Source organism: Syngnathoides biaculeatus, chromosome 9, assembly GCF_019802595.1.
Source record: "Syngnathoides biaculeatus isolate LvHL_M chromosome 9, ASM1980259v1, whole genome shotgun sequence".
NCBI classification, from domain to species: Eukaryota; Metazoa; Chordata; class Actinopteri; order Syngnathiformes; family Syngnathidae; genus Syngnathoides; species Syngnathoides biaculeatus.
The window spans coordinates 23,233,425-23,259,978 of NC_084648.1; the positions used below are offsets into that span (position 1 = coordinate 23,233,425).

At 42.6% G+C, this 26,554-nt stretch overlaps 1 long non-coding RNA gene across 2 annotated transcripts; it reads right to left on the reverse strand.

Annotated features, from left to right (window-relative positions):
* Positions 1–70: 70 nt before the first annotated feature.
* Positions 71–16,426, reverse strand: LOC133506694 (uncharacterized). 2 transcript variants are annotated; one of them, XR_009796578.1, is made up of 3 exons: positions 16,320–16,426; positions 5,398–5,465; positions 71–5,301 (listed from the first exon to the last, which is right to left on the reverse strand). It is a non-coding gene; the product is annotated as an uncharacterized LOC133506694 (long non-coding RNA). The 2 variants fall into 2 exon arrangements; XR_009796579.1 differs by lacking the exon at positions 16,320–16,426 and adding an exon at positions 6,889–6,988.
* Positions 16,427–26,554: the final 10,128 nt, after the last annotated feature.

Here is a 26,554-nt window from a genome sequence, read left to right on the forward strand (position 1 = left end):
AAACAAATCCAAAATAAATTAAGCAAAGCAAATTTATCTGTATAGCGCATTTCATACACAATGTGGCTTACATGATTAAAAGGGTTTGAAAACAAAGTGTTCAAACATTTAAAATGAAAAAAAAACAATAAAAATTACAATATTTACATGAAAAAAATGAAAAATAAAATTACAATCAAAAACAGTGTACTGTGCAAGAAATATCATGACAATTTGAAATACTTGAAAAATCATGAGTAAAAAAATAAGTTTTCAACTTGGTATTAAAATCATTCACACTTGGGGCACAGGGAAGAGGCAAATACGTTTTTCACAGCACTATAAGTAAACATGGAGTTTGAGTGACTAATGCAATGTGTTCTTTATTATTATTTGTTCCTCAAAAGGTTTTTGAGGGAAGAAAGTAGAATTTGATGCGAGTTTACAAATGTAAGATAATAGCCTAATTCATTAATAAATGCCTAGAATTGTTTTCACTCAGTGCACAAGTTTAGCTTATATGCAAAATCATGATCCGTGCATACCAGCCAAGTGGCCATGGTAGAGTGGGGCTATAAATGCCGGGAATGAATTCAAATGAACCACATACCCATCAAAACTATATTTTTCAACATCATTTTTCATTTAGAGTTGGCTTCTCTTGGCTACTGGCATATATGTGAAAACCGCAGATACACGCATTTTTGCCTAAATAGCACACAGAGAGTTTATCATCAATATCATGTAGACCATTATGTGGCCAAACTGAATGCATGCATTCAATTACTAATTTGACGAGTGAAGGTCTACAACATTTAAAGGAAAATTTGCCACTTGATTGACCATTAACAATACCAAGTTACCGTTTGACCACTACCAAAACCATAATTCTCCAAGTATAATTTTTGCATTGATGTAAGTCACACGTGACTTCAAGAAGTTGCATCTGGACATACAGCACAGGAACTCTACAAAGCTGTAGATGTTCACATGACTGACTCCACTGCTCACAACAAAGGTGTGGCGGCTGCACTGGCAAGTAAGTTCAACTGAGATGAAACAGCTGGACAAATCTTTTGTGATAGTCACACAACACTTGGATTTGATCATGGTATGTCCAAAGTTGTCAACAGTATTGAGGATAAGATGGGAATGCAAAACCTATTCAATTGTTTCCTTTTAGACCTGGATATTGACCAAAGAAAAGATACAGTCTCCATGACAGCTGTCTCCTCCTCTTTGGACCAGACAACATTCAAAAACCATGGAACTATTATAAGGATTACAAAGTCTTCATCCACCAAAAACACAAGCCAACTCATCTATTTCTAATGAAGGATGCCCGTTTTGGTGCACTTTCAAAATTATGTGCTGTCATGTGCCATCACTGGGATGATTTCAGGAGCTTCCTGAGTAGCCATGAGTACATTACCAACAAGCTAGCCTGCCTTATCTCTTGAATAAGCCAAAGTAGTTATTGCTGTTGTTGCTGCCTTTGGCTTGCACCTTGTTGCTCCATTTTATGCAAAGACTATTTCAAGCAAAGCAATACATACAAGCCTTGCAGAATTCGTTGTATCACTCGACAGTGATCTCCAGAACATAGAAGTTGATGAAGATGTCTTCTGTTTCCAGCAACCTACTTTCAGTGGAATTTCTCAGTTTCTCTTTGATGCAGTCGAGGCAAACTACAAGCTTGATGTAGTCGAATCTGTCAAAGAGATGGCAACTACACGTGCCAAAGAATGTGTATCTTTGGCAAACAGAATTCTTCCCAAAATGGCTGATGTCCTTGGCATGCAGAGGGGCAAATATTATGATTTTGGAGGATATGAGAAAGAATATCCAGTGTTTGAACAGGCCCAGAATATCGACAAGGCTCCTGTTCACAACTTGCAGTTGGAAAGGCAGTATGGAAATACAGATCAGCGGCTAAAGAAGAAGCCTAGTTTGGACATTGTATTTTGTGGCAATTTATTAAAGCTGAAGACTTGCGCCATAAAGATGCTTCAAGTGATTTCCGTAAAATGGGCCCAGTGGTCAAGATTATGGATAATATTACTGCAGACCGGAACAAACGCCAGCAGGATCTTAGAGCTGCTGGGTTTAGTAAGAAGGAAGCTAATCTGCTGAATGTTGAGAACAGAAAACTAAATATTTTGGACCGACTGAAGGACCAAGGCGGACCATTCATAGCAGCTGAACATGTTGATGAGTGACCTAAAGACATAGACCAAGAGAATGAAAGACGAAGTAACATATGGAGATACCTCAGTGTCCCTACCCAGAGCAAGCCATGTCTTCAGGATGTTCAACACTGAAGGTCGAAAGCGGAAGATGCTGACTCCTGAGCAGTTTGGTAAGAATCTTAAGGTCCTGTTGGGCAAGACCAAGAACAGATCTACAGTTACACTGTCAGACTTTTGTTTGGCCATGGAGCAACTTCCCTGACACAATATCCAATCGCTGAATATGAATAGCCTGACATGTGTCAGGCATACAAGGATGCATACTGAGTATTTCTGCAAAATAACGATTTTAAGGATATAGTCATGTATTTCATAAAATTAAAGTACCCACAAGAAGCAATATCACAGAGACAAATAACATTTAGATATCTTCTTTATGGACAATAAAGGTTTATTTAAACTCATTCCCGGGTGTTTTTCCTCCCAAAAGGCATTTATAGCCTCCCCCATGACTCATGGCTGGGTCACCAAGCAGAGGAAAATGTGTTTATATCGCGCATTTCATACACAAGATCACGCAATGCGCTTTACATGATGAAAATGATTTGAAAAAAAGAGATAAAACATTTAAAACGGGGAAAAAAATAAAAATAACAACATATATACATAAAAAAAGAAAAAGAAAAGTACAATTAAAAACAGTGAACAGTGCAAGAAATCTAATTGAAATTAGAAATACTCAAAAAGCATGAGGAAAAAAAAGACGAGTTTTCAACCTGGATTTAAAAACATTGACACTTGGGGCTGACGTCATCTCTCTTGGCAACTTATTCCATTTGTGTGACGAAAATAGCTAAATGCTGCTTCACCGTGTGTGTGTTGGACTCTACACTCCACTATTTGACCTGAGTCAGTTGATCTCAGAGCTCTACTGGGTTTGTATTCTGTAAGCATTTCTTTCATGTCGTCAGGACCTAAACCATTTAGTGATTTATAGACTTGTAGCAAACTTTAAAATCTATTTTAAAGCTGACTGGAAGCCCGTGAAAAGGACTTTAGAATTGGACTTGTATGCTCTGACCTCTTTGTTCTAGTCAGAACCCGAGCTGCAGCGTTCTGAATGACCTGCAGCTGTTTAATGCTCTTTTTGGGGAGTCCAATCAGAAAACGATTACAGTAGTCAAATCTACTTGAGATAACAGCTTTTCCTGGTCTCCTTAACACATACAAGTCTTCACTTTAGCTATGTTCTTGAGATGGGCTTCTTTTTCCTTTGGCTTGTCCCGTTAGGGGTCGCCACAGCGTGTCATCTTTTTCCATTTAAGCCTATCTCGTGCATCTTCCTCACACTGTCCTCATGTCCTACCTCACAACATCCATCATCCTTTTCTTTGGTCTTCCGCTTGCTCTTTTGCCTGGCAGCTCCATCCTCAGCATCCTTCTACCAATATACCCACTCGCTTGCCTCTGAACATGTCCAAACCATCGAAGTCTGCGCTCTCTAACCTTGTCTCCAAAACATCCAACTTTGGCTGTCCCTCTAATGAGCTAATTTCTAATCCTATCCAATCTGTTCACTCCAAGCGAGAACCTCATCATCTTCATTTCTGCTACCTCCAGTTCTGCTTGCTGTTGTCTCTTCAGAGCCGCTGTCTCAAATCTGTACATCAGGCCTGGCCTCACCACTCTTTTATAAACTTTGCCCTTCATCCGAGCGGATACTCTTCTGTCACAAAGAACACCAGACACCTTCCACCAACTTTTCCATCCCACTTGAACCCGTTTCTTCACTTCATTACCACAGTCACCATTGCTCTGCATTGTTGACCCCAAGTAATTGATGTGGTCCACCCTCGCTATCTCTTCTCCCTGGAGCTTCACTCTTCCTCCTCCACCCCTCTTACTCACGCACATATATTCTGTTTTACTTTGGCTAATCTTCATTGCTCTCCTTTCCAGTGCATACCTCCATCTTTCTAATAGTTCCTTTGCCTGCTCCCTGCTCTCACTGCAGATCACAATATTATTTGGGAAAATCATGGTCCAAGGGGATTCCAGTCTAAACTCGTCAGTCAGCCTATCCATTACTACAGCAAACAGGAAGGGGCACAGAACACTGAAGCAGTCCCACCACAAATTTAAATTTTCCTGACACACCTATGGCACATCTCACCGCTGTTCTGCTGTCTTCATACATGTCCTGTACTATTCTAATATATTTCTCTGCCACACTAGAGTTGTCCATGCAGTACCACAGTTCCACTCTTGGTCCTCTGTCATAGGCTTTCTCTAGATCCACAAAGACACAATGTAGCTCCTTCTTACCTCCTCTGTACTTTTCCACTCGCATCCTCAAGGCAAATAATGCATCTGTTGTACGCTTTCTAGGCATGAAACCATACTGTTGCTCACACATACTTATTTCTGTCCAGCATCTAGCCTCCACTACTCTTTCCCATAACTTCATCGTGTGGCTCATCAACTTTATTCCTTTATAATTCCCACAGCTCTGAACATCGCCTTTGTTCTTAAAAATGTGAGCTAGAACACTTTTCCTCCATTCTTCAGGCATATTTTCGCCCGCTAGTATTGTGTTGAATAAGTTGGTCAAAAACTCCACAGCCATCTCTCCAAATTGCTTCCATACCTCCACCAGTATGTCATAAGGACCAACTGCCTTTCCGTTTTTCATCCTCTTTAGTGCCTTTCTAACTTCCACCTTACTAATCATTGCCACTTCCTGGTCCTTCACACTTGCCTCTTCAGCTCTTCCTTCTCTCTCTCATTTTCTTCATTCATCAACTTCTCAAAGTGTTCTTTCCATCAATTTCGCACACTACTGGCACCAGTCAACACATTTCCATCTCTATCCCTCTGTCTGGCCAACCTGTAGAGATCCTATTCTCCTTCTTTCGTGTCCAACCTGATGTACATGTCTTCATATGCCTCTTGTTTAGCCTTTGTCACCTCTACCTTTGCCCTACGTCACATCTCGATGTACTACTTTCGCCTCTCCTCACTCCTCTCAATCAATCAATCAATTGCACTGGAACCAGTCTGTAGCTTGTTCATGCTTAATGCAAGGGGAATCTGAGTCGGCACAAGGGATACACAGGCGGTCGGCACTGTGGATCTGTGAACAATGAGGAACAGACAAATTAGCTTGTGTATCTTGCTTTGCCACTGGAGTTTTATTCACTGTGCATGTGTGGACAGAGGCTAAACTTACCTCACACTTGAATTCACAGGGAGCGGTCCAGAAGTTCCATCTACTGATTACTTAGCCAAATCCAGTCTCTAAAATACAAATTTAAAGTATCAGCCACTGTCAGTAAGTAGTTATCATCTTAAAGAGAGCAAAATCTGCAAAAATAGATTTAGAATTGGAGTTATATGTTTTGACCTCTTTGTTATGTTCAGAACCCGAGCTGCAGCATTGTGAATGGGCTGCAGCTGTTTAATGCTTTTTTGGGGGGACTCCAGTCAGAAGACCATTACAGGAGTCAAGTCCACTTGAGATAAAAGACCTCAGACTGAGGATGCTTGACTCATACTGAGGTTATGAATCCCTCACTGTGTTTGTCCATGATTTCAGAATTAATTCTTTCAGACCTCTTTCTGGAATAAAACACCCCAAACATCATGTCACTGCCTGTAAGTCCTGCATTTGGGTCCAACTCCTTGTTGCATGCTTGTGACAGATAGGCTGATAGATGAGGTTAGGCTGGAATACCCTTAGATCGTGATGTTCGCAGATAACATTGTGATCTGCAGCTGTGTTTACTCGGCGAGTTAAATAGAATTTACCTCCCTAATCAATATTAACAATCATAATTCATTCAATTAGCTATCCTAAAGAAAGCAATTTGAATAAATGAGAACAACAAGCTATTGACATCAATCAGTGGCTAAATTTCATCAAAGAATATATTACGATACAAAAAATATCACAAGGAAAAAAAAAATCAACTATATAAATATATAAGTATGCCACCGTATGGGAGAACAAGCCACTGCAATCTGCAGTAGGGTCCTAAGCCTGGATGAATGCAGAGAGTTGCGTAAGAAAGGGCATCTGGCTTAAAATTTTGCCAAACAAACATCAGCATTCATGTAAAGAATCCCATCTCAGAACGGATGTGACCCGGGTTACCATCTGCCCCCAACACTGTGAACCTGCAGGGCATCGGTGGAAATTCAGCTACTGTGGGTCGAAATAATTGTGAATATAACTTATCATACATCTGCTTCCAATAAATAAATGCTTTGCTCTGCTCTAGATATTGTGGTAGCCGCTTAGCAGGAGATAGCACAAGAACAACAACATCCAATCATCAGAACTATTAGAACCAGGAGCACCTCTTGTCTGTTAAAGAACTGATGACCAGATGATATGTACTCAGCAATCTTCCACACACATGCACACATGCACACACATGAACAAACAAGTACACTTTGTTTGCGACTATGTTTTGCTCCCAGTCTCCTTTTTGTAACATCCATGTAAATAAGAGACGTTTTGAAACCAAATAAATGGAGGTGCTGAGGAGAGGATAATAAGAGAGTGCAGTGGTGAATTAAACGAGACATTTCCTCTCCTCTCTATTCGCTAGCTTTCAAACTTGAACTGGTGTCTTTGCTTCCTTTTTGTCCTGTTTAATGAATCTCTAATTGGTAAACTTGATCTTTATTTGGTCCTTCCACCCGGATCTCAAGATACCTGAGTTTTCCAGGGGCTGAGTCAACGTCCAGGCATCGACCGTGGCCACGGCACTTGAGACCCTTTCTGGGACTGGGCCTTGCCTTTGCGTATGTAGACTGAGGGTTGACAAGAAGCCGAAGGAGTAGGAAACACACACACATGAGGAATCAGTGACTGCACGTCTGGGCGACTGCAGCAGAACCAAGCCTAGACAAAATAATTCATAAAATAGAGAAAAGGGCAATGTGTGTCCTGTACGTACTTGAAACGTGTGCATGTGTGAAACTGTGAGTAGAGGTTCACTACCTCATTTCAACAGGAAATTAAAAGTGGAAAGTTTTTGGGGATGCAGAGGCAAGAATTCCCCACCACTTGTGGAAGAAACTTAAGAATTACCTTAAACAGAAAGTAATTGTCACCCTGTTCGGGGGAGGTAAGTATAATCACCATAGGTGAACCACTGACTCCAACAGGGAGAAAACAACCAGTAAAATAGTTGATACACCAAGATGTAAAACAAAAATTAATGTGTATGGACTGGAAGTTTGTAGGAATCCAATGTCCATCTAAAATCTTTTCCTTTTGGGTTGTCCCGTTAGGGGTCGCCACAGCGTCCTTCACTCACCTCACTCACTCTCTCGTCCAACATGTCCAAACCATCAAAGTCTGCTCTCTCTAACCTTGTCTCCAAAACATCCAACTTTGGGTGTCCCTCTAATGAGCTCATTTCTAATTCTATCCAGCCTGTTCACACCAAGCGAGAACATCAACATCTTCATTTCTGCTACCTCCAGTTCTGCTTCCTGTTGTTTCTTCAGAGCCACCGTCTCTAATCCGTATATCATGGCCGGGCCTCACCACTGTTTTCAAAACTTTGCCCTTCATCCTAGCAGATACTCTTCTATCACATTACACCTTACAGAACACCTTACGCCAACTGTTCCATCCCACTTGCACCCGTTTCTTCACTTCCTTACCACAGTCACCATTGCTCTGTTTTGTTGACCCCAAGTATTTTAATATATATAGTTGTATATATATATATATATATATATATATATATATATATATATATATATATATATAGTTGTATATATATAGTTGTCATTTTTATTGATTTGATCCCATTTTAAATGTTTTGTCTCTTCATTTTCAAATACAGTGGCACCACTCCGAGCGAGAACCTAACCATGTTCATTTCTGCTACCTCTAGTTCTGCTTCCTGTTGTTTCTTCAGCGCCACTGTCTCTAATCCGGAGACCATGGCTGGCCTCACCACTGTTTTATGGACTTTGCCGACTGAATACTCTTCTGTCACATAACAAACCAGACACCTTCCACCAGCTGTTCCAACCTGCTTCGACCCATTTCTTCACTTCCTTACCACACTCACCATTGCTCTGGATTGTTGACCTGAAATATTTGAAGTTGCCCACCCTTGCAATCTCTTCTCCCTGTAGCCTTATTCTTCCCCCTACACCACTTTCATTCACGCACATATATTCTGTTTTAGTTCGGCTAATCTCCATTCCTCCTCCATCTTTTGAAATTTTCCTCCACCTGCTCTCTGCTTTCACTGCATTTAACAATATCATCTGCGAACATCATGGTCCAAGGGGATTCCAGTCTCACCTCATTTGTCAGCCTATCCATTACCACTGCAAACAGGAAGGAACTCAGTGCTGATCCCTGATGCAGTCCCACTTTCCATCTTAAATTCTTCTGTCACACTGACGGCACACCTCACCATTGTTCTGCTGCCATCATACATGTGCTGTACTATTCTGATATATTTCTCCACCACGCCAGACTTACGCATGCAGTTTGGCACAGTTTTTATGCCGGATGCCCTTCCTGACGCAACCCTCTGCATTTATCCGGGCGAGGGACCGGCCTACAGATTGCACTGGCTTGTGCTCCATAGGGCTGCATTCTTCTCTCCTGCTAGTATTCTATTGAATAAGTCATCCATTGTTGTGGTTCATCATTTTCATTCCTCTGTAGTTTCCACAGTTCTGAATATCGCCTTTGTTCTTAGAAACGGGGACTAGCACACTTTTCCTCCATTCTTCTGACATCTTCTCTCCTGCTAGTATTCTATTGAATAAGTTGCTCAAAAACTCCACAGCCACCTCACCAAAATGCTTCCATATCTCCACTGGTATGTCATCAGGACCAGCTGTCTTTCCATTTTTCATTCTGTTTAGTGCCTTTCTCACTTCCCCCTTACTTATCATTGCCGCTTCCAGGTCATTCACACTTGCCTTTTCTACTCTACCCCATTTTCTTCATTCATTAACTTCTCAGAGTACTTATTCCATATACTTAGTACATGACTGGCACTATCCATCAATCCATTTTCTTCACCACTTATCCTCACGAGGGTCGCGGGGAGTGCTGGAGCCTATCCTTGCTGTCAACGGGCAGGAGGCGGGGTACACCCTGAACTGGTTGCCGGCCAATCACAGGGCACATTGAGACAAACAGCCACACTCACAATCACACCTCGGGGCAATTTAGAGTGTCCAATTAATGTTGCATATTTTTGGAATGTGGGAGGAAACTGGAGTGCCCGGAGGAAACCCATGCAGGCACGTGGAAAACATGCAAACTCCACACAGGCGGGTCTGGGATTGAACCCGGGATCTCAGAACTGTGAGGCCAATTATTTACCAGCTGAACCACCGTGCCGCCACGACTGGCACCAGTCAACATATTTCCATCGCTATCCTTAATCACCTTTACTTACTGCACCTCCTTCCCATCCCAATCCCTCTGTCTGGCCAACCTGGAGAGATCCTTTTCTCCTTCTTTCGTTTCCAACCTGGTGTACATCTCGTCATATGCCTCTTGTTTCGCCTTCGCCGCATCTACCTTTTTCCTACGTCACAACTTCCACCTCTCCTCAGTCTTCTCCATGTCATACTACTTCTTCGTTAATCTCTTTCCTTGAATGACTTCCTGTATTTTGGGGTCCCACCACCAAGTCTCCTTCTCCCCTTCCCTACTAGAAGGTACCCCAAGTACTTTCCTGCCTCCTGAGTACCTTGGCAGTGGTATTCCAGTCTTCCAGGAGCTCTTCCTATCCATCAAGAGCCTGTCTCACCTCTTTCTGAAAGGCCACACAACATTCTTCCATTCTCAACTTCCACCACATGGTCCTCTGCTCTACCTTTGTCTTCTTAATCTTCCTCCTCACCTCCACAGTCATCCTGCACACCACCATCCCATGTGAACTCAGATGGTATATTAGTTGTGGTGGCAGGAACAAGACTGACTGACAAACTAAATGCATCACACAAGGAATGGGCACCACTGCACACATCATTGTACAGAGAAACTCAACAGGAGTGGAAGAGTTTGAGACAATTTGTATAGGCTTTACGAAATATTTCTGATTGGACAGAAAAAGAACCAGATTTGGATTGTGACGACTGAACTGTACAGAAAACCACCTTATTGGACAGTGTAAAACAATCTGAGACCAGATGCTGCTGTATTCACAGTGGTATCACAATCTATACAGACATTCCTAGAAAAATAAAGAAATAGTGACAACCACTGGGAAAACAGTGGCACATGCAGAGGTAATTCTAAATTTGCTCACAAACGTTCAATTACCAAAACAAATAGCCATATGTAAATGTGGAACACACACATCAAATACAGACAAGGTATCATTCGGAAATGCATTTGTAGATAAAACAGGAAAAGAAGTAGCAGCCAAAACCTTCATGCGATTATTTGACCATCTAACAAATGAAGACATACTTTCAGATTATGTGTTCCACAAAATGCAACAACAAATCTTACCAGCAAAACTAAAAATGTAGAAGAATAAAGGTGCTGCATTAAAAAATTGGATTAATGTCAGCACAGATACAAAACCCATCCAACCACCCATTTTCTTTGCCGCTTAACCTCACGAGGGTTGCGGGGAGCAGTGGAACATTTCCCAGCAGTCAACGGGCAGGAGGCGGGGTACACCCTGAACTGACACACAGCCGCACTCACAATCACACCTAGTGGCAATTTAAAGTGTCCAATTTTGGGATGGGGGAGGGAACCGGAGTGCCCGGAGAAAATCCACGCAGGAACGGGGAGAACATGCAAACTCTACAAAGGCAGGTCCGGGACCTCAGACCTGTGAGGACAACGCTTTCCAGCTGAGCCACTGTGCCACCCAGGCTACATATCCATTTCCGAAAATACACATTGATTTCAATTAACTAAACAAAAGTGAGGCTTATCCTGTTAGGAGTCGCCACAGCGTGTCATCGTTTTCCATCTAAGCATCTTCCTCTCTAACACCCACTGCCCTCATGTCTTCCCTCACGACATACATCAACCTTTTCATTTGTCTTCCTCTCACTCTTTTACCTGGAAGCTCAATCCTCAGCATCCTTCTACCAACATTGTTACTCTCTCGCCTCTGGACATGTCTAAATCATTGAGGTCTGCTCTCTTGCACCTTTTGGCCGTCCCTCAAATTAGCTAATTTCTAATCCTATCCAACCTGCTCACTCCGAGCGAGAACCTCAACCTCTTCATTTCTGCCACCTCCAGTTCTGCTTCCTGTTGTTTCTTGAGTGCCACCGTCTCTAATCCGAACACCATGGCCTCACCACTGTTTTATAAACTTTGCCCTTCACTCTAGAGGAGACTTCAAATTTTGCCTCTATAGTTGCCACAGCTCTGCAAGTCCCGTTTGTTCTTAAAAATGGGAACTAGCCCACTTTTCCTCCATTCTTCAGGCATCTTCTCACCCGGTATTATTCTGTTGAATCAAAAACTGTCAAAAAATTCAACAACCACCTCTCCAAATTGCTTCTATACCTCTACTGGTATGTCTTCAGGACCAACTGCCTTTCCATTTTTCATCCTTTATAGTACCTTTTGAACTTCCCCCTTGCTCATTATTTCCACTCTCTGGTCCTTCACACTTGCCTCTTCTACTCATCCGTCCCTCTAATTTTCTTCATTCATCAACTTCTCAAAGTATTCTTTCCATCTATCCTTTCCATCTCCATCCCTCTGTCTGGCCAACCTGTTGAGATCCTTTTCTCCTTCTTTCGTGTCCAACCTGGTGTACATGTCGTCATATGCCTCTTGTTTACCCTTCGCCACATCTAACTTTGCCCTATGTCACATCTCAATGTAGTCCTTTCGCCTCTCCTCAGTCCTCTCACTGTCCTACTTCTTCTTTGCTCATCTCTTTCCTTGTATTACTTCATGTATTTTGGGGTTCCACCACCAGGTCTCCTTCTCCCCTTTCCTGTAAGAAGACACACCAAGTACTCTCCTGCCTGTCTCTCTGATCACCTAGGCTGTAGTAGTCCACTCTTCCGGGAGCGCCTCCTGTCCAACGAGAGCCTGTCTCATCTCTTTCTGGAAGGTTGAGTCGACGATTGATGTTTGGTCCTCGTTGTATACACTATGTCGGTAATAACATTAGTGCACTAGGCTAACTTGGGCCGAGCAGCTTCAGCGCGAATAATAAAGCACCAATAATGGTACTAAGATAAGACTTGTTAAATTTCCTAAATCCTCACGCCTCTCGTCGTACAAGTTATGAAGTTACTCACGTTCGATGTTTCTTCAACATCCACAAATTGATCACAAACGTGTCTCGTTGTCAGCAAGCTAAGAAAGGAATACTAGGCCGATAAGAAAGTTTAAGTTGGCGTTTCCACTTGCCCAACTATTTATTGGTACTCACTGTCCTCATTGTATACGATTTGTTGGTTTTGCAGGACGTGTAGATACTAGCGTTTGATGTTTTCCTCTTCATTAAATATTGGAAAACAAACGCTTTCGTTATTAGTGGTCCCAGCTAGGCTAACGTAGACCGAGCTGCTTCGATGTGAACGATAGGACTTGAAATTATGGTACTAAGGTTGCACAGACGGTGGTTTTAATCCACTGGGGTGATCGCCAGTAGCATCCCACATTGTGTATTCACAACATTCAGTACAAAATCAGCAGGATTTATTGAATTGCGATCGGGCTGGTCAGAGCCTCTGTTTAAGATGCGACCAGCTTGAAGACTTCATACCAGTAATAGTGTTGAAAAGAACTCTCTTCTTCTTTTCCTTTTGACTTGTCCCATTAGGGGTTGCCACAGCCTGTCATCTTTTTCCATCTAAGCCTATCTCGTGGATCTTCTTCTCTAACACCCACTGTCCTCATGTCTTCCCTCACAACATCCATCAACCTTTTCTTTGGTCTTCCTCGCGTTTTTGCCTGGCAGCTCTATCCTCAACACCCTTCTACCAATATACTCAGTCTCTCGCCTCTAACCATGTCCAAACCATCTAACTAACCTTGTCTCCAAAACATCCAACTTGGGCTGTCCCTCTAATGAGCTCATTTCTAATGCTATCCAAACCTGTTCTCTCCAAGCCAGAACCTCAGCATCTTCATTTCTGCTACCTCCAGTTCTGCTTCCTGTTGTTTCTTCAGTGCCACCGTCTGTAATCCGTACATCATGGCCAGCCTCACCACTCTTTTATAAACTTTGCCCTTCATCCTAGCAGAGACCATAGAACACCACACACAACCAGACACAATAGCATTGAAAAGAACGGGGAAAAAAAAGAATAAATGGCAGAGCATGTGCTCCCTTTCAAAATAGAGTGCGCTTTCACACCCTATTCCTATTACAGTGCACAACATCACACCATTATATTTGCCCCCACTATTTTGCGCTATAATATGAACATGACCTGTACTTACCTCCAAATAAGTTTGATGACACTTCCAAAAACCACAGAGTACAGTCTCCCCAGGTGCCACTATGTAATTTCCCTTATACACAGCCCAGCTCAACCAGTATTGAAAACTATCCAACAAACGATCAAGGCAATTATGAGGTGATCACTCACATGGTTAATCCCTGGAATAAATGCCAACTACACATTTAAAAGCCACGGGACACATAGTGTCAGCAACCGCACTCAAAAAGAGAACAGACTTTGGGCATCAAAAGTATCAATAATACTCATACACCAAAAACAATTATCTATCGATAGAAACTACTCTTAAGCAATTACCGAAATCCTTTGGGTGGACATAGTCTGAATGAGCCTATTCACCGGCCTAATCAATTGGCAGGTTCACCAATCAGACATTCATTAAACAGGACAAAAAAAGGAAACAAAGACACCAGTTCAAGTCTCGCGAGGAGAGAGGAGAGGAACTGTCTCGTACAATTCACCACTGCACTCTCTGATTATCCTCTCCTCAGCACCTCAATTTATTTATTTTTGAGATGCCCCTTATTTACATGGATGTTACAAAAAGGAGACGACAAGCAAAACAGTTTCAAACAAAGTGTACATGTTTTGTTCATTTGCGTGTGTCTGTGTGTGAGAGATTGCGGAATACATTTGTGGTCATCATTTCTTTAACAGGCAGCAGTTCTAACAGTTCTGATGATTAGATGTTTTTGTTCTTGCTATCTCCTGCTAGGAGGCTGCCATGTTATCTAGGGCAGAGTAAAGCATTTCTTTATTAGAAGCAAATGTATGATAATTATGATCACAATTATTCCTACATCAATCTACCTACTCTGGTATGGATCCCCCCACCCAATGGACCCACAACCACCCCTGCTAGTTCAGTGATCGTGGTGAAGGGCTCCTTCACAGATACCGAATCTGTGCATAATGTCTCAACTAAGAGCGTAGAGCCAGTAATGGCAGACTCGACAGTGTAGGTATCAAAGGATTGGTCAGACAACTGGCAACTGTCAAAACGTGACTCAACTGAACATGTGTCCACCTGAGATTGTAGCTCAGCACTTTTCTCATACTGTGTTCGTCATGTAGAAATTCTGGTGACTTCACCAAACCGCTGAATTAAATCACCAAGAGCCTCATTCAAAGAGACAGGTTCATCAGTCTCATCATCAGCTGGAGTTTGAGGCAAATCAGATACACACTGGGCAGTTCGGGTATCACTCCACTCTGACCCAAAGAAGCCACAGTACTTGTCTGAACCATCTCCTCTGAAATAAGGTGGAGCATTGACTTCCGAGTGCAACACCAAATTTAACTTGGAAGCATCAATGACAATGTTTGGAGTCTCTTCAGAGTGAGAGACATGCTGCGGTCGGTCAGGGGTGACAGCACGTTTGACCAAAGGAACCCTGCTGTTGTAAGATAATTTTGATGGATTCTCCAATTCCTGTTCCAATTGACTTGATCAGATCAGCAAGTTGGTTGGAAGACACTAGAGTCATTCATGTTCTGGGTCTTACAGGTGATATACCCGGAGTAAATGGTCGAAGTCTGACCCCATCACCACTGAGCTTCACATGACTGCCTCCATCTGGGAATGACGTGGTGTTAACTCAGATTGACTTCTCAGTGTGGACCTCGACAGATGTGTACACATCAGAACACTTCTTCCCCTCCCCACACTGCAACTCATCACACCATGTGCAGTAACCATGTCTATATCATTACGACAAACTATCACAATAAATTAACAGCTGAGCAGTGAAAATGACAATAGTCCCAGACAAACTCTCACATAAACACACATACGTTCACAATGCACACTTGACGAAAATAAGTTACTTCCAGTCACTCAAAAGGATGAGGCTCTTTTGACCAGCTGACTCCTGAGTGTCAGAGTTTAGTAGCGCTGCACCGTTCGAAAGCTGCTCCTCAACCACCGTCAAAGGAATCAGCATGCAGCGATAGGTCACTCCTGCTTGCCAGCAGACAAAACCAGGACGACTCTCAAACAGCCAGGACAGCAGCTATTTTGATGATTCGTCCCAACACGTCAGTTGGCAAAGTACTGGACCCAGAAGAGATGTGTACTGCAGCAACAGAGGAGGCCAGCTACAGCTGACCATTCGACGGGTCTCAGCACCAGTTTGTAGTGGGCCTAACTCTGCGTTGTGTATTCTTTTGTATGATGAATGAAAAGACGCGCAGTGGCTGGTCTCAACCTGGTTTAATCCTCTCTCTGTATTATAAAGGAGACACATTGACAAACAAACCCCCTCAAAGTTCTTACACTTGGAAGCCAGAAACACAAGAGGAAGGAAAAATATAACAAAAAACAACAACATATTATTTACATTGCAACAGATGACAAGAATATATATATATATATATATATATATATATATATATATATATATATAAACTTGCATAAACTCACATCGCTGTATTATAAGGGAGACATTCACAAATGTTCACAGACCTCTCTTCATAAAGATCCTCAAAGCTCTGCAACATTAAAGATATGGTCACCACACAGACCTTGAAAATGTCTCCCCTTCACCAGCTCGTGAGTTTATGTTTGAAATTAATGAAACACATTCAACACTGTGCCTCTGTAACTACACCCACTTTGCAGACATTTTAAACTAATTTATATTCATCTTTTACAACAAAACAATGAAAATATATGGAGCAGACCAAAATGCCTACCTTATACTTAGAACCCAGAAAACAAGAGGAAGTGATCTCGTCTAGCCTCCCGATAAATGTGGCTTCAAATTAAAACACACAGCCTACTTCCTGTGTTTCTAAGATCTTCCACCAACACTTCAACTGCATTTCCCTCCTTACCATGAACATTTTTAAACCCAATTCCTTATACCACTAATAGCATTGAAAAGAACGAAAAAAGAACAAATGCCAGAGCATGTGCAGCCTTTCAAAATAAGAGTGTGCTTCCACGCCGTGTTCCTATTATAGAGCACAACAACACACCATTACATTTGCTTCCTTTTTGTCCTGTTTAATGAATGTCTAATTGGAAAACCTGACAGCAGCCTTTTGAAAAGAGATGAGATATACGGACAGGAGGAGCTTCCGGTAAGACTGGACTACTACAGCCAAGGTGATCAAAGAGACAAGCATCTTTTGTTTGGAAAGGGAAGAAGGAGACATGGTGGTGGAACTCCAAAGTGCAGAAATGTATACAAGGAAGGAGATTAGTGAAGAAGAAGTGGGACACTTAGAGGACTGAGGAGAGATTAAATGAATACATTGAGATGGAACGTAGGGCAAAGGTAGAGCTAGCGAAGGCTAAAAATGTACAAAATAAAGAGAAAAGGACCTCTTTGTGCAGCAGGTAAGGGAGCCTGAGCATAGAAAAGTGTTGACTGGTGCCAGTAGTGTGCTAAATAGATGGAAAGAATACTTTGAGTTGATATATAAGAAAATGAGAGTGATGGAAGGGGAAAAGAGTCAATTGTGATGGACCAGGAAGAGGCAATGATTAGTAAGGGAAAAGTTAAGAAGGCTCTAATGAGGAGGAAAAATGGAAAGACAGTTGGTCCTGGTGACATACCTGTGGAGATATGGAAGCAATTTGTAGAGCTGGCTGTGGAGTTTTTGACCAACTTATTCAACATAATATACAGCACTTGGTGAGTTGTCCATTCAGCCTGTACTGTACATCAATAAAATGTATGAAAATATCAGTCTAAGCTATCAATGTTAACCAATTGAAAATCCTATCCACTTGTGAACAGATCTTACAATAGGTAGGTTAACATAAAAACCCACACTAATAGCTAAACAGCCAGCCTGACATTTGACATAGAAAGGTCAAAGAGTAGCTAGTTAGCTAGGCGATGCACAAAATCAAAGTGAACATATTTGCATTCCCATACAACACACACCAACATAAACATCAAAGATTGGGCTAGTACGTCAAAAACTTACAGCCAATGCTTTCTGAAGGCTAGCATACATAAAATGATGGACAACACGATGATGAAATTCACCTGCGTTCGGTTGTTGCTTGCTGACACGAAGAAAGTTCGATCTTCTCTGTAAATATACTAGGCACGAACGAATGAGTGCTGCCACCCAGCACAATTACACCAAAGTATTAGATGAACAAGGCTGTGTACAAATGTAACTGTTTAACAGCGAAAATGATAATAAATATGCAAAAGAGAAGAAAACTTTATGACATCTTGCAGGGCAGAACACTCCCCTACTGACATTGGGCAAATGTCACTCCACTATTTACATTGTCATTTTCTAATGATCCTCAGTTCTCTTTGGGAAGAAGTTGGATGACCTCAGACACAGGTCTGAGGAATGTCTTGACAGTGTCCTGAGTGGTTATCCTGACCTCTATCTTCCTAACCTTCCCATCACTGCTTGGGAAGGTTGAGGTGACCACTCCCATTGGCCACTCGTTACGAGGGAGCTGGTTATTCTTCAGAAGCACGATGTCTCCCGTGTACAGGTTTTCATGTGCTGTAAGCCATTTGCGCCTCCATTGAAGAGTGCTGAGAAACGTTTCCCTCCAGCAGTCCCAAAACACATTAGCGAGTGCTTGCACTTGTTTCCACTGAGACTTGAAGAGATCTTTTTCTTTGTAGTCGCCTGGTGGAGCTGGTAGACCCTGCTTTTGAGTGGAGAGGGTGGTTACCTGTGATCTGGGTGTCCTAAAAGGCATATGGGCAACCGAGCTGCTTTGTTCGTCTTTGTAGGACTCTTTCTCCATGATTTCGAGAAAGACCTCATCCTCCAATGACATGTCACACTTGTTGTTATTCTCTGTTTTTTCAATAACAGTGTGACCAAGTCTGTCCTCAGCTGGCACATGGGAGTGTTTGGGCGTGTGAGGATAACAGTAGACTCCCGGTGTCACTTATCCTCTCTTTCAAGGGAATGCGTTTGAGCACACAGGGAAGGGCATGTGTGGGAGATGAGCTGAGGTCTGGATGTAGGACTGTCCAGTGTTGGTTACTCTCACACACTTTGCACTTCAGAACCACTTGACAGTCTCTCACTCTGTGAGTTAAAGAGCAGCACTTGTAACACCTCTTGTGTTCTTTCAGGAATGCTTTCGGTCTGTGAGTGGCTTTCACCTGAAGACTTTACATTTCGTTAGAGAATGGGGCTTCTTGTGGATGTGACAAAACTTGTCGGGGTCGCTCTCCCTCCTCTCTGCCTCGGCTCTGTAGGTTGACTTCTCCTCAGTTGGTGAAGACACATCTGTCTTGTGGACTGTTACTCTGGTCTTTCCAGGATCCCGTCTTGATGTAAACCCTTCGTTGTAACCACAGCTACCGCTTGACAGAATGAAATTGGGATTGTTTCTCATCTTGGCAGATGAACTGAGTAAAAAAGTAGAACGATGGAAAGCTCACCTGGTATTCTTCTTTGAATCGTGAACCAGCAGTGATCCACTAATCCTTGGAGTTCAGTGGGCAGGTTCTCGACTATGGGATTGATTCTGCAAGGCGTATCAAGAGAACCCTGGTAAGAAACCATCTTGCTTGGCTGCATTCAGTTCCACAAGGAGGTCTCCTAGTTCCTGGAGCTTATAGTTTTCTCTTGAAGACAGTTTTGGAAAGTTGTCTAGCCTGTAAAAGGGTGTTCTCTATGACCTCTGGGGTGGCGTAACACTCTCCGAGTCTATACCAAGTCATCTGTAGAGCACCACAAGGGTTGGAGGGATAGGCAGCCCGAATTCTTCTGGCATGGTCCGCTGATTCCTTGCCGAGCCATTTTACTAGCAGATCCAGCTCTTCACTGGCAGTTAGATCTAGGCCGTGAATGGTGTGTTGGAAGGAGGACTCGCATGCTCTGAAGTTTTCCGGTTGGTTATCAAATTTGGTAAGCCCAGTGTTTACAGCTCTCTCCAGGCTACATATTTGACGATGTCTATTATGTTGCTAGCATGAGTCTGATACGGATGTTGTGAGCTCTGGATGAACTGACTGTCTGACTGAGGAGAATATTTGCTCTTTGAGGGACTGCTTTGGGATTGTAAGTCTTGCCTGAGGCTGGAAAACAGGCTGCTCTATTGCTGCTGGGTTGTAGCTGTCATGTGTCTGTCCATATGTTGTAGGGGGAATAGCCTGATCATTGTTCTGTGAATGGCTCCTCTCTGGGATGTCAAATTCTATTGGTGATGGCTGTCCTGTAACATTTAACATCACATGAGCAGGAAAGTGGAGGTGGAATGGGTGATGCCATTTGTCATCTCCCATCTGGGCTGTGGAGCAGTGGACCCGCTGATGTTGGAGTCATGACAAACACACCGCCAGTAATTATACAGGGAAAAACAGAATATCAACTGATAATTCGACAGAACCCGCTGAAAAAAAGACGCTGAAATAGGCATACAACTCGTAATTGACGAACTAAAAAAAGTGTGACTTTTACAGGCGTGCCCAGACTCACCATGTAATACGCCATATTCCCAGTCCGAAAACACAAACAAACAAATGGAGATTAATTTAGGATTTGCGTGCAATAAAGCAAGCAATGCAATCCATGCAAGACTGCGCCAAATGTTTCTAATCCACACACTCTTTTTAACTCATTACAACCCGGAACCAGGTGGTTCTCAGTGGTTGACCTGAGTAAAGCCTTTTGGAAAATTCCAATATACTTCCACCAAACTGCGACCTGACCTCATGGACACTCCCCTCCCAACTGGAGAGGTTGTTTTTGTTGACAGATCAGCAAACAAAGGGTGGGATTTGCTATGACACAAACCAAGGTCTTGTTTCAAGGAACACTGAAATCTGTATGTTCAGCACAAGCAGCGGAATTGTCTGCGTTGATCCAGGCTTGTAAGATGTTTTCCAAAAAACATGTTACAATCTGGACTGACAGCCAATATGGCTGGGGCTCAGTGTTCTGTCTGTTCATGTGTTCTGTCAACAATGGTCATATAGGGGTTTCAGGACCACAACAGGAAAAGAGGTTGCTCACAAGGCACTTCTCCACCAGTTAATGGATGCAGTACAATTGCCGGACAAAGTAGCCATTTGTAAATGTGAAGCTCATTTAACAGGAAATGACCCAACCACAATTTGCAAAAGACTCGCTGATAGAGCAGCCAAAGCTGCAGCCCAAGGAATCCCCATGGTCAACATGGCACTTGTGAAAGATGAAGCAAAAACACACACAGTAAATCAACATGATGTTTTGATTTCATGTCAAAGAAAAGCACCACTCACACACACACACACACACATTGGCAAAACAAAGGCTAAAAAAATGACGAGGATGGGGTCAGAAAATTGGCCGATGGTAAACCCTGGCTGCCTTGTTTGAATGGGCAGCAAGATTGACACATGGGTTGAGTCATGTGTTAACAGGGGGGATGGTGGCATTGACATCACAATATTATCACACACATGGATTTACACACTTTTCAAAAAATATTTGTCAACATTGCATTATCTGTTTGAAAAACAACGCACAAGGGTACTTAAGACCACAGAGAGGAACACTTCCTCTACCTCCAGAGTCATTTCACACAATCCACATGGATTACGTTGAGTTAAACAAAGCATTAGGGATGCAATATTGCTTGGTGATTATTGATGTGTTCTCAAAATGTATTTAGTTGTTTCCAAGAGCGCATGCTGATGCAAAGACAGTTGGAAAAGTACTGTGTAATTGCACTATTCCAACATTTGGCATTCCAAGTGTGATTCGAAGTGACAATGGCAGACATTTTGTGAATGACGCTGTGACAAAAAATGGACGGCAGCTGAAAATTGACTTAAAGCGTCATTGCATGGACCACACGCAGTCTGCAAGACTTGTTGAGCGTACTAATGGAACTGTCAAAGCTAGATTCATAAAGACAATGAGGGAAACAAAAAGACAATGGCCTGACTGTGTTCCAATTGTCGCCAAGGCAATGAGGATAATGCCAGCCGAAGGAAAAACACTATCCCAATTTGAAATTCTATATGGTCGCCCATATTGATTTCCAGATCTTGACTCTTCAGAATCACTGGCAACTGGCATATAGATCCCAGTCCACATGAAAAACATGTTCGACCGGACAGAGATGCATAAACACAATGACTTCCCAGTGTGTTCTGATCCAGAAATAGATCACGTCTGCACGAGAGACCAATTCTTCCTCAAAGTGTTGAGATGATCCCCCTGGGACAGTGAATCCTGCAACTGCCCCCACCAGGTGATTGCAGTGACTCCTACGGCTGTAAAGGTTGAGGGGTATGACAGCTGGATCCACCAGCCGCAGTGCAACCTCCTCCAATTCCCTGCTGACGGGCCTTGCGATGCCAGTCCCTTGGGGTAGGATCTCCACCACGTACACCCCAGTGTACTGACAAAAGACCACAGTTAGAGAGAGGGTTTTCATGGCAAACACACCCTTCTCGGGAAGATGGAGCGGACCACCGACCATCTGAATGCCAACAAGTGCACATGGACTCTGATAATGACGATGATTCTACTATTATGTAAACCTTTTTTAACGACTTCACAGAAAAGCAATACAGTTGTGAATGTTTGATGTTTCCAGGTTACCTTGTGTGTACATGTATTGGACAGCTTTAGCCCTTGCCTTCTTGTTTGCTCGCTCTTGCTTGGGAAGGGTTTGTACCTTATCCCCTCCGGGGTTTGGGGGTAGTTTTCTTCCAACTCAAGCAACTGCTTTTGATGATGTTTGATGTTTTGTTTTACTTAAATCATGATAAACGGGGGTGGGGGGTTGAAAGAATTTGTAGTTATCATGGTTAAAGTAGCTTCATTTGCGTAGACACTCACCCACGCAGATGTGTAGTCTTCAGAGAGGGAAGTGGTCAGTTTCACTCTTACTAAACTGTCTGTTAGAAACTGTTAGAATAACAGGAAATGATCTAAACATATCTCTTAATACAGCTGTTGTCTGTACATCTTGGTGAATTGCATCCTGCTTTTTCTGTTGAATAAAAGGTGAACGAGCAACAGAAACAATTTGGCAGGTTGGAGAGCTCACAAAGCATGTTGCTCAGCTGTCCCTTGCGAGCGGAGAAAGGCAGGCACGGGGAAAACATGCAAACTCCAAACAGGCAGGATCAGGATTTGAACTCCGGTCCTCAGAACTGTGAGGCCAACAATCTACAGCTGCCCCACTGTGCCATTTCTAAATACACAGGGTTCGATCACTACTTCGCGCTTCCCTTTTTGCAACTTCGGTGCTTTGTGTTTCTTTCACCCCTCTGCCCAAAAAATCTTGGAAAAATTAAGCCATATTGTTATATTGCGGGAAGACCCATTGCACGACATCGACCAATTAGTGCAGTGTGTGGATTTATCTCGTGAGCTGATTGCATTCAATCTGTGTGTAATTTTTGGACTTTATTTAAGAGATAGAATAGTGGTTTTAATTCTAGGTTTGAACCCGATGTTCTGTAATAGTAGTAAACTATGCACTAACTCTTCACCCCACCAAAAAAAACTTTTGTGAGTTACAAATATTTCTTGCTTAAGTTACAAGTTAACATTTTATAGCAAATACTCACTTCTCATCCATATTCTGTATGCCACCTTCCTCTCATTTCCCAGTGGACACTGAAGAAGAAGCAAGAAACAAGGCTATCCCATAGGATCATGAGCAAACCTTCAGATGAGGGTACCTTTAAGGACCTTAGACAATCAAAAGGTAACTTTTTCATTGCTATAGACCAGGGGTCGGCAACCTTTGGCGCCGCATGCAGCTTTCAACCTTATGTTGCGGCTCTGTGTGGCTTGGGAAAATAATTTGTATTTGTCACAAAAACGTGTACAGTAACCACTCGCTACTTAGCGCTTCATCGATTGTGGCTTCAGTGCATTGTGTGTGTCGCCCCCCCCAAAAAAAAGATACATCGGCATACAGTATTACGGGAAGACACATTGATACAAGGCGAGTGATTGGTCCCCAGCACAACATCAAACAAAGAGAGCATGTGGGGGTTTATCTCGTGAATTGATTGCCTGCGCATCATCACAGCCTCACCCAGCAACTTCCATTCCACCTTTTCTCGTCTCCTTCCTTTCTGCCATTTTCTATGCTGTTGACAGCGCGATAAGCTCTTGTGTTCTCATTGCCGCGTTGTGCTGATGCGTAAGCTGCCTCTGAAAAGCTCAAGAAGAAGAGGAAGAGACAGATAATGACGATCAGCAAAGCAGTAACACTTTTGAATATGATCAAAGTAGGCAGAAGTTGCACTTTTGTAGTGCGCGTTTATGCCATGAATGTGTACTACGTAAAACCTGTAAAACCGTTTCAATAACAGTTAATGAGGAAATGAAAAGTGTGGTGGCTGCAAAATAAGAAGATTGTTCAAATAGAAAGTGTTTTAGCTCTGTAAATCGCAGAAAAACAGCCCAGTGATGATGAAGAGGCTGAAGAAAGTGCTAACAAACCTCAAGCTACAAGGAGGGATTCACCCACTCGAGGATGAGGCTTTTCGGCAAGCTTTGGTTGGTTTGAAAAATTTCAAGTGTTACGGCTTCAGAAGCATGGCTCTATATGGTGAGGCTTCCTCTGGCGACAATGATGTTGCTCGTCATTATGTTGAAGAAGAATTTGCACAAGACATCGACGACAACATGGTACGAGCTTTTGAGTTGAAAAAATGTGTTGATTGGGTTCTATCCTTATACAGGAGGATTTTGAAGTAGAAGGAAAAACAAAGATACCACCATGTTTTTCTCAAAGATAAAAACCTCCGTTACACCGTTAGCACCCCCAGCAGAAGATTCTCTAAGTGAAGAATGTTAATTACCGATACCTATTAACCCTAACCCTAAATACTTAAATAAAAATTTTACTGTGCAGCACAAGGTTTTAATAAATAAAGATATAACTAGACATTTCTCAAATTTGCAAAGTATGAATACGTACTGTACCATTGACATATTTTAAACATTCTCGTACCCACACACACACACAAACTCCCCATCTCAAAGCTAAAAAACTGAGCTACTGTATTCGCCCATGCTTGGAAGAAATGCTGTTTTATAATTTATATTTTCAGAAAAATTGAAATTTATAATACTGCATAGATTATGGGGGTTAGCACAGTGACTCAGCTGGAAAGCATTGGCCTCACAGTTCTGAGGTCCCAGGTTCAATCCTGGACCTGCCAGTTTGGAGTCTGCATGTTCATCCCGTGCATGCGTGGGTTTCCTCCGAGCACTCAGGTTTCCTTCTACATCCCAAAAACATGTGACATTAATTGGACACTCTGAATTGAGCCGTAGTTGTGATTGTGAGGACGGCTGTTTGTCTTGATGTGCCCTGCGATTGGCTGGCAACCAGTTCAGGGTGTACCCCACGCCCTGCCCATTGACAGCTGGGATAGGCTCCAGCACTCCCCGCGACCCTTGGGAGGATTAGTGGCTAAGAAAATGGATGGATGGATTTAACTAAATACCTCTTTTTGTCTCAAATACACAAAATACAACTACTGTTTACCTATTTTAAACATTGTGGTACACACGTAAACATACATCCCCGCTACTTCGCGGTTTTCCACTTTTTGCGGCTAGTTCTGGTACCAAATAATTGCGAAAAAATCGAGGGAATGAAAATTATGTTTTTATTTTTCTGGGACAAATGTGTAAATGCTGCAGAGTTCTCTAAGAATCTCCAGGAGTTTGGTTGGTATTTTGGTTGTCAAACTCCCCCTCCTTTGACTATCTCCTTCCATCTGCTGCCAGATTAAAAACTTCCTCACAAACCGTCCACAGTCTTTAAGACTTGGGCCACACCTCTCTTCTTCAATCCCCCTCAGTACCAGGTCCCCCCAAGGCTGTATACTGAGCCCTCTGCTATACTCTCTGTACACATGTGACTACATACCAACCCATCCCAGCAACTCCATTATCAAGTTTGCTGATGACACCACCGTGATCGGGCTAATCTCAGAAGGAGATGAGTCTGCCGACAGAGACGAGATTGGTAAATTGTGAAAGTGGTGTTCTGCAGACAACCTTACACTGAACACCACAAAGACGAAGGAAATCCTCCTGAACATCCGGAAGTGCGGCATCGACATGGTCCCACTGTTCATCAATGGGGAGTGTGTGGAGAGGAGAGGTGAGAGTGATCAGGAAGAACAACTTGGAAGCTAAGCTGCTGCAGGCCTTCTACAGAACCACTGTGGAGACCATCCTAACTTACTGCATCACAGTGTGGTATGCTGGATGCACAGCAGCGGACAGGAAAGCTCTGCAAACAGTGGTCAACAGCGCCCAGAAGATCACTGGCTGCTTTCTGCCCTCCCGAGAGGACATTGCCAACTCCTGTTATCACATCAGAGCCACTAATATTTTAAAGGAATCTTCACATCCTGGTCATCACCTCTTTAACCTGTTGTCCTCTGGTCGGCGGTAAAGGTCCCACGAAACACGGACAACCAGATTCAAGGACAGCTTTTCCCAGAGCCATCAACTCCTTGAACTAAAACCACTGAACAATGTTATGTAATATTTTGCAACTGCACTTTTGTGCATTTATTTATTTATTTTAGCAACAACTGTGCCTTGATGTTTTATCTATTTTTTTTTTTACCTAAGTTGTTCTTCAATTTTTATTCTATTTTATTCCACCTTGTGGAGAAACACTCATCATTTGGTTGTATGCACAGCATATAATGATAATAAAGGCTTTTGATTAATTTTGATTTATTGAGTTTAAAATGACTAATTAAATGGACATTGTCATGAAATGCATGATTTTTAGTATGTTATTAATGAAAAAAAAAAGCATCCGACATGGACCCATGCATTTTTTCACCACAAAACATGATTTTGACGACTACAGCATTTTGTAACTCCCGCCATGAAAATCCTCTCGAGGGATTTGTTTTTGAGAAGAAACAGGATGTGACGTACGTGGCAGGACCGCCCTCAAGTGGACTCGTTTGTTTCTATTAGTTTTACCTCAG